This window comes from Carya illinoinensis, chromosome 4, assembly GCF_018687715.1.
Source record: "Carya illinoinensis cultivar Pawnee chromosome 4, C.illinoinensisPawnee_v1, whole genome shotgun sequence".
Lineage (NCBI taxonomy): Eukaryota > Viridiplantae > Streptophyta > Magnoliopsida > Fagales > Juglandaceae > Carya > Carya illinoinensis.
Window position 1 is genome coordinate 41643953 of NC_056755.1, and position 6427 is coordinate 41650379.

A 6427-nucleotide genomic window follows, 5' to 3' on the forward strand; every position below is an offset into this window, starting at 1 on the left:
GAGGAGTAGGGCCGAGTGATTTAGTTGCCGAAATTAGTCGGATGACACGCATGAAAAAAGCATATGCAATGAACTGATTAGCTAAGAATCCACTCAAGAAATGTGTTAAATTTAATTGAGTAAACAAATGCTAAAAAACTATAATATGCATGTCTATAATAGTCTAACAATAGCTTATGCCAAAGTGAAAACCAAAGTCTAGTAATAGATAATTGAACAATAAAAATAGTCTAACACATGTGCAAGCAAGGAAAATAGTTCGAGAGCATACACCACATAAATGTTTTGGGCTCGTTTGTTTTTAGAGATGAGATAAGATAAGATAAAATCTTTTGAGATATATTGAGATAAGATGACATAAGATGAGATTAGATGAAATATTTGTTTTTTTTTATAGATGATATAAGATTAGTTTGACTTTGTTATAGTTAGTAATATGATGGAGTACTTGTAGTATTTTTTATAGTATTTTATTTGTTTATTTATTTATCGATAGTGCAATTTTTTTTTGCTACTTCTCTTTTTTTAACCATTTGGTCAAATTTCTTTTTTTTTTTATTTTTTTGTTGCTTTCTTTATTTATTTATTTACTAATGGTGCAATTTTTTTTTTTTTTGCTGCTTCCTTTTTTTTAAAAAAAAAAAACCATTTGGTCAATTTTTTTTTTGTTTTTTTTTTTGCTGCTTCTTTTGTTTATTTATTTACCAATGGTGTAATTTGTTTTTTGTTGCTTCCTTTTTTTTATTTTTTTAAAACCATTTGGTCAATTTTTTGTTCTTTTTTTTTTTTTGTTTTTTTCTTGCTTCTTTTGTTTATTTATTTACTAATAGTATAATTTTTTTTCCTGCTTCCTTTTTTTCCTTTTTTGTTTAAAACCATTTGGTCAATTTTTTTTTCTACTTTCTTTATTTATTTATTTACTAATGGTGCAATTTTATTTATTTATTTTTGCTGCTTCCTTTTTTTTTTAAAAAAAAAAATCTTTTGGTCATTTTTTTTATTTGGCTGCTTCTAATTTTGTTTATTTATTTACCAATGATGTAATTTTTTTTTATTGCTTTCTTTATTGGGAACCGCTTTAGAGCGGTCGGGCTGGTCCTTTGGCTTTAACAGCCTTCAATGATAATTTGCCATGTCAGTAATTCTACCTAAAGCACAATGAACCTCATAACACCATATCTTTCATGAATTGGAGCCATTTTAATTTCTCACCAGATCAAATCAAGCTCTAGCAACCCTCTATTGTTCAAGCCTTCATCATCGCCGTAGGAGTTCACTTCAGCACCATCGTGCTCACCGTCGTCTATCGCCGTCGTCCTCAGCCACTTACATGATAAGCTTCGAATTTAAGTTTTTCCCAATGGGTCTTTTTTTTTTTTCCCGATGGATCTGTTTTTTCCTAGTCTGGATTTATCCTCCACAGATGGTGTATCGAGCTTATTGAGCAACTTTCATGGCCGATCTTAGACACCTCATTCCCCTCAGCCACAACTCATCAATAAGAAATTTTTCTCATAACATTGTCCAAGTGAAGGTTGAGAAATTAAATTTAGAGATAACCTGAATTTTTCCCTTCTATCTAATTCTTTTATAAGTTTTTAACATATTATTCTGCATGCTAATAGTAGCAACTAGCGCCAGTAGTCGTGCGTGTTCTTTTTGTGGACTGCTTGGCTTTGTAGCTTGCTTCCAAAAGCTATAACAATCCAGATAATTAGCCACCTTCTTCCGATATTAGAAGAGAAAGGTATCCAATATAGATTATGTTGCAAACAAAAAGGCATAAACCAACAAAGTTGTATGGAACATACAGTAGCTTAAATTATTGTTAAAAAGGAAAAGCAGCTAATTAGTTGTCGCAAGCATATTTTTTTCTACAAGTATTCCCACGCAGACCGGAATCTGAGAGGCAACTCGCCGATAGCTGCCTCTCAGGTTCTAAGCGGTGGTGGAGAGGTGGGCATCGGGTTAGGATGGGCTGCGAGGCTACAAATGTGAGAGGGGGGACCCAAGAGCTAGACAGAAGAAATCTGAGAGGGGGAGATCTGAGTGTGAGAGGTGTTTTTTCTGTATGGTGCAGTTCTATTGTAGTATAAATGGAAAGTGTACATGTCATCAAATTATTGGAGGGCTGTTTTTGGGTGGAGGTCAGCCTGACCGGTTATAAGATTATTCCTTCTTTATTTATTTACCTTATGTGTAAATATTTTTATTTTTAATCAAATGACCCACTAAAACCAGAACTCAAAATATTGTAAATAGTACTACTCAGGCTTGTACCTGGCAACTGGCACATGAAAGATGAACAGACGAAATGTGAAGTAGGATGCTCGCAAGGGAAGCAAAGTGCTCGAGACTTCCTTGAGTTGCAACGGTGGGAATAATTTATAATAAATTATAGAATAAATGATGATTTGAACGACGATTAAGCCACCACCAGTAACAGCAACTGCAACTACAACATCAACCTTACTTCCAGGAAGCCAACAGCTTGGAAAATGCAGTGAAGGACGACCCACCTTTGGTCCGAGCCGCCGTAGCCATCACTCTCATATCTAGACTTCGCTCTCTTAGAACTTTCCCTTCCTCCAATTCCATCACTTGTCTCACCTTCTTTTCCACCTCTTCTGCACTCACCAATAACACTTCTTCTTTATCTCCTTCCTTGGAATTATATGTCGCCGTATCAATGGGTATTGCCAACTTCATTTCCTCCACCAAAACCACAGCATTCAAATGCTGCTCGGCGTACAATGGCCACGCCACCATTGGCACGCCATAGCTCACTGCTCTAGCACCGAGTTCCACCCACAATGCGTCAATAACCCGCCAACCGATTCGTGTCTCAGAATCGCATTCTGTGGAGCCCAAGACTTCACTACAAGAGCCCTTTCTTTCGTCCTTTCCAGAAACCCTTTTGGCAATAGGACCTCCAAGTCTGGTTCAGTAATTAAACCCTGGTCAGGACTCTTGACTACCCACAAGAATCTCTGATTGCTCATCTCCAACCCATAAGCCATCCTTTCAAGTTGTGCTTCAGAAAATTTCCCTCTACTACCAAAGCACAGGAACACAACGCTTCTTATCGGCTATCCATCTAACCATGCCAAGCATTCGGATGATGCATCGTAGGAGGTCCCAGCTCGATCTTTGGCATCCGTGATCAATGGCCCAACACAGTATAGCGGCGGCGGAACTACGCCCTTTGGGAAACAAGCACCATCGGCGATGGCTTTGATTGCATGCGGCTCAAGTGAATCAAAGGTGTTTACTATGATCCCTTTCAACTTGGGTAGGCGAGAGCCAAGATCAAGGAAGTAATGGTAACCGGGGTCCTCCCTGTGGAGCATAGGTTGAGGCATCTGTGAGGCTTTGATGGGAGGTAACCCAGGAATGTCCAGGAGGGTTTCATTGAGTTCCTTGAAGCTTTTGGAGGTTTGGTTGTAGATGGTGGGCAAGTGGAGAAGGAAACTAAGAGCAGAGGCACAAGAGGTGATGTAGAAGTAAATTGGGACGTGAATTAGGTCGTAATCAGAGAAGGGGTTCGAAGAGGTTATGATAGCAAGGACGGAAAAGGAGAGAGATATGGTGCGGAGGGCATCGAGAACGGGAGGAACGTTGAGGCGGATGGACTGGAATGCCAAGGCTGCTCTTTGTTGGGTTTCATGGAGGTCTTGGTTGGGTGGTGGTGGCGGTGGGGGAGGGTGGATTGAGGGGAGGGAGAAGAAGGAGATGGAAAGATTTGTGTTAGAGATGAGGTCGATGTAGGAAGAAGTGGTGGACGTTTCTGAAGGTGTGGATGCAACTAGGATTGTTATGGATAAGTCTGGGTGATGTTGTATGATTTGCTTCCCCAGTTCTACCATGGAGACGATTTGGGGGAAGCCAGGAGCAGGATGCAACACTAGAGTTTCCTTCATTTTTCTGTCTCAGAGAGAGGGGGAGAGACGAGAGAGAGGAATCGATTTCTAAAGAAGAAGAGGGATCGAGTAGCATTTTTTAACATATCATGACACGTACTTATCTACTTATAAATTTATAAATTTAGGTGCGGTTTGGGTAGCAGAAGATATGAGATAGTTTTTGATAAAATATAGAAATTAAATAAAATATTATTAGAATATAATTTTTTAATATTATTATTATTTTAAAATTTTAAAAAATTGAATTTTTTATTAAATTTTATATAAAAATTTAAAAAAATTATAATAATTAGATAAGATTAAATATTCACACCAGCCAAACAAATAAGGCCTAGCATTTTTCCTTCAAAGTCTTGTTACATCTACGGAGGATGTAGCACGAGACTCGTCCTTGAGAAGAGTAAACATTTATTTTTATATTTTTTTCATTTATTTTTTATATTATTAATATTTTAAAAAAATTCATATCACCAAAAAATATTTATTTAATTACTAAGTAAAAATAATAATAATAATAATAATAATTTATCTAGACTCAAATGTCAGTAGGCCTCATTTTTCTTTCATTATGGGACAAATAAAACCATTTTTTATGTATTCTTTTTCGTCCATGGTTCATAAAATCACCCGAATCCATAATTGTTTCTACTTACAAAAACTGCTTCAATATATAAAAAAAAAAAAAAAAATTCACTCTCTCTCTCTCTCTCTCTCTCTCTCTCTCTCTCTCTCTCTCTCTCTCTCTCTCTCTCTCTCTCTCTCTCTCTCTCTCTCTCTCTCTCTCGTTTTTGTGGACCTTCGACCCAATCAAAAGCACCTAATCCTAGCCAGAAACCGAGATTGAACATGCGTATCTTGCTCTTAGCTGATTGTGGCCGATAGATGGCTAATAATCGACTCTGGCTACATCGTCGTGATTTCTTTAGTTGGTAGATGCGTGTTGATTTGTGATCATTTTTATATGATAGCAACTATCGTTTCATTTAGTTTGTGATATTAAAAGGCTCACAATTCCTACAGCCCCCCTAGTTGGTTTGCAGGAAATTCGAACAAGGGTGTAGGAGAAAGGGGGGCTGTAGGCTCCATCTTCTTGGGGGCGAATGCCCAGAGTCACTTACTCGAGAAGTGGGGTTGTAACCTCCTCTTATGCAATCCAGTCCGAATTACTTACCATTCAAACAGGGGAATGCAGAGGATTCATAATTCTGCTTTAGTGAAAAGAAGACCAAAAGCTTTCTATTTATAGTGCCAAAAATAAACATGGGACATAAGAAGTCATAATGCATAGTCTTTAAGTTCTTTTAAAATGCAATAAAATTTACGAATCTATTGATTATAAAATTAAAAATGCACAAGTTGAAGATAAGAAAGCAAAACTAAAAGATCATTAGTTTTACATAAGAACTACCAATTTAAATCAATAATTTAGTTTGATAAATTATTTACTTTATTGTTTAATAAGAACATAATTTGAGACTTAAAGAGTAGATGATGTGACTTCACAAGATCAAAACTCTGTACTCTAGTTATATAGTATATAGTAGGGGTGGGCAGCAAGGCAGATTATCCCGTCTGGCAACACGGGGGTAGGGTTTCCCCTGCTCATATATGGGGTGGTCCCCTACCCCGCCCCGTATATATATATAATATATATATTAAAAAAAACCCTCAGGTGACCATGACACCTGAGCTTTTTTTTTTTTAAACCCCCCCGGGATCAGATCCAGCCGGCACAAACCCCCCCCCCCCCCCCCCCAACTGTGTAAACACCCCCCCCCCCCCGGCCGTTGAACAGATCTGGCCGGCTACCCAGTGCACCATCTCTTCGCTGTTCCTCCCATCGCCACTACAGCTACCTCCTCGAATCTCGCTGACCGGTAAGTTTGTCTCTCTCTTTTTTTTCTTTTTTTTTTTAAATTTAAATTTTTATGGAATTAAGTGGAGGATAGAATTAATGGAGATGGAGGATAGGATTGTGAATTGTGTGCTGTGGAGGATTGAATGTGCATGTGTGTGATGAGTGATTAGATTGAATGTGTGAATTGGATCCGATTGAATGTGTTTTGATTTTGTGTAAATTTGGTTTTATAAAATCCTTTTGGTTTGATTTTTATGGTTGAATTTTACTATAAATTTAATTTAATTATTGAGTTCATTTTGTTATCTGAGAGATGTCTAATTTTTTTTGCCTATTAATTTCATTTTTAGTGCAAAAATTATTGTAAATTTTAATTATTCGTGTCTGCGTGTATGAAGTTGCGAAAGTTATTTTACAAACTTCAAACACAAGTGATTATGAAATTATATATATAATTATTTATATATATTCCTCACGCTGGTTGTTTGTATATTTAAATTAATTAATTCTTGGTATTATTTGTTTATTACATATAAAAATTAGTGGAGCGGTGGGAGTGGGGAAGATATATATATATATATATATATATATATATATTTGTATGTATATATACTTTAATTTTTCCAGCTAGTATTGCATAAATAGA

At 36.6% G+C, this 6427-nt stretch overlaps 1 pseudogene; it reads right to left on the reverse strand.

Moving 5' to 3' along the window:
• Positions 1–2379: 2379 nt before the first annotated feature.
• On the reverse strand, positions 2380–3920 carry LOC122308511 (annotated as a pseudogene).
• Positions 3921–6427: the final 2507 nt, after the last annotated feature.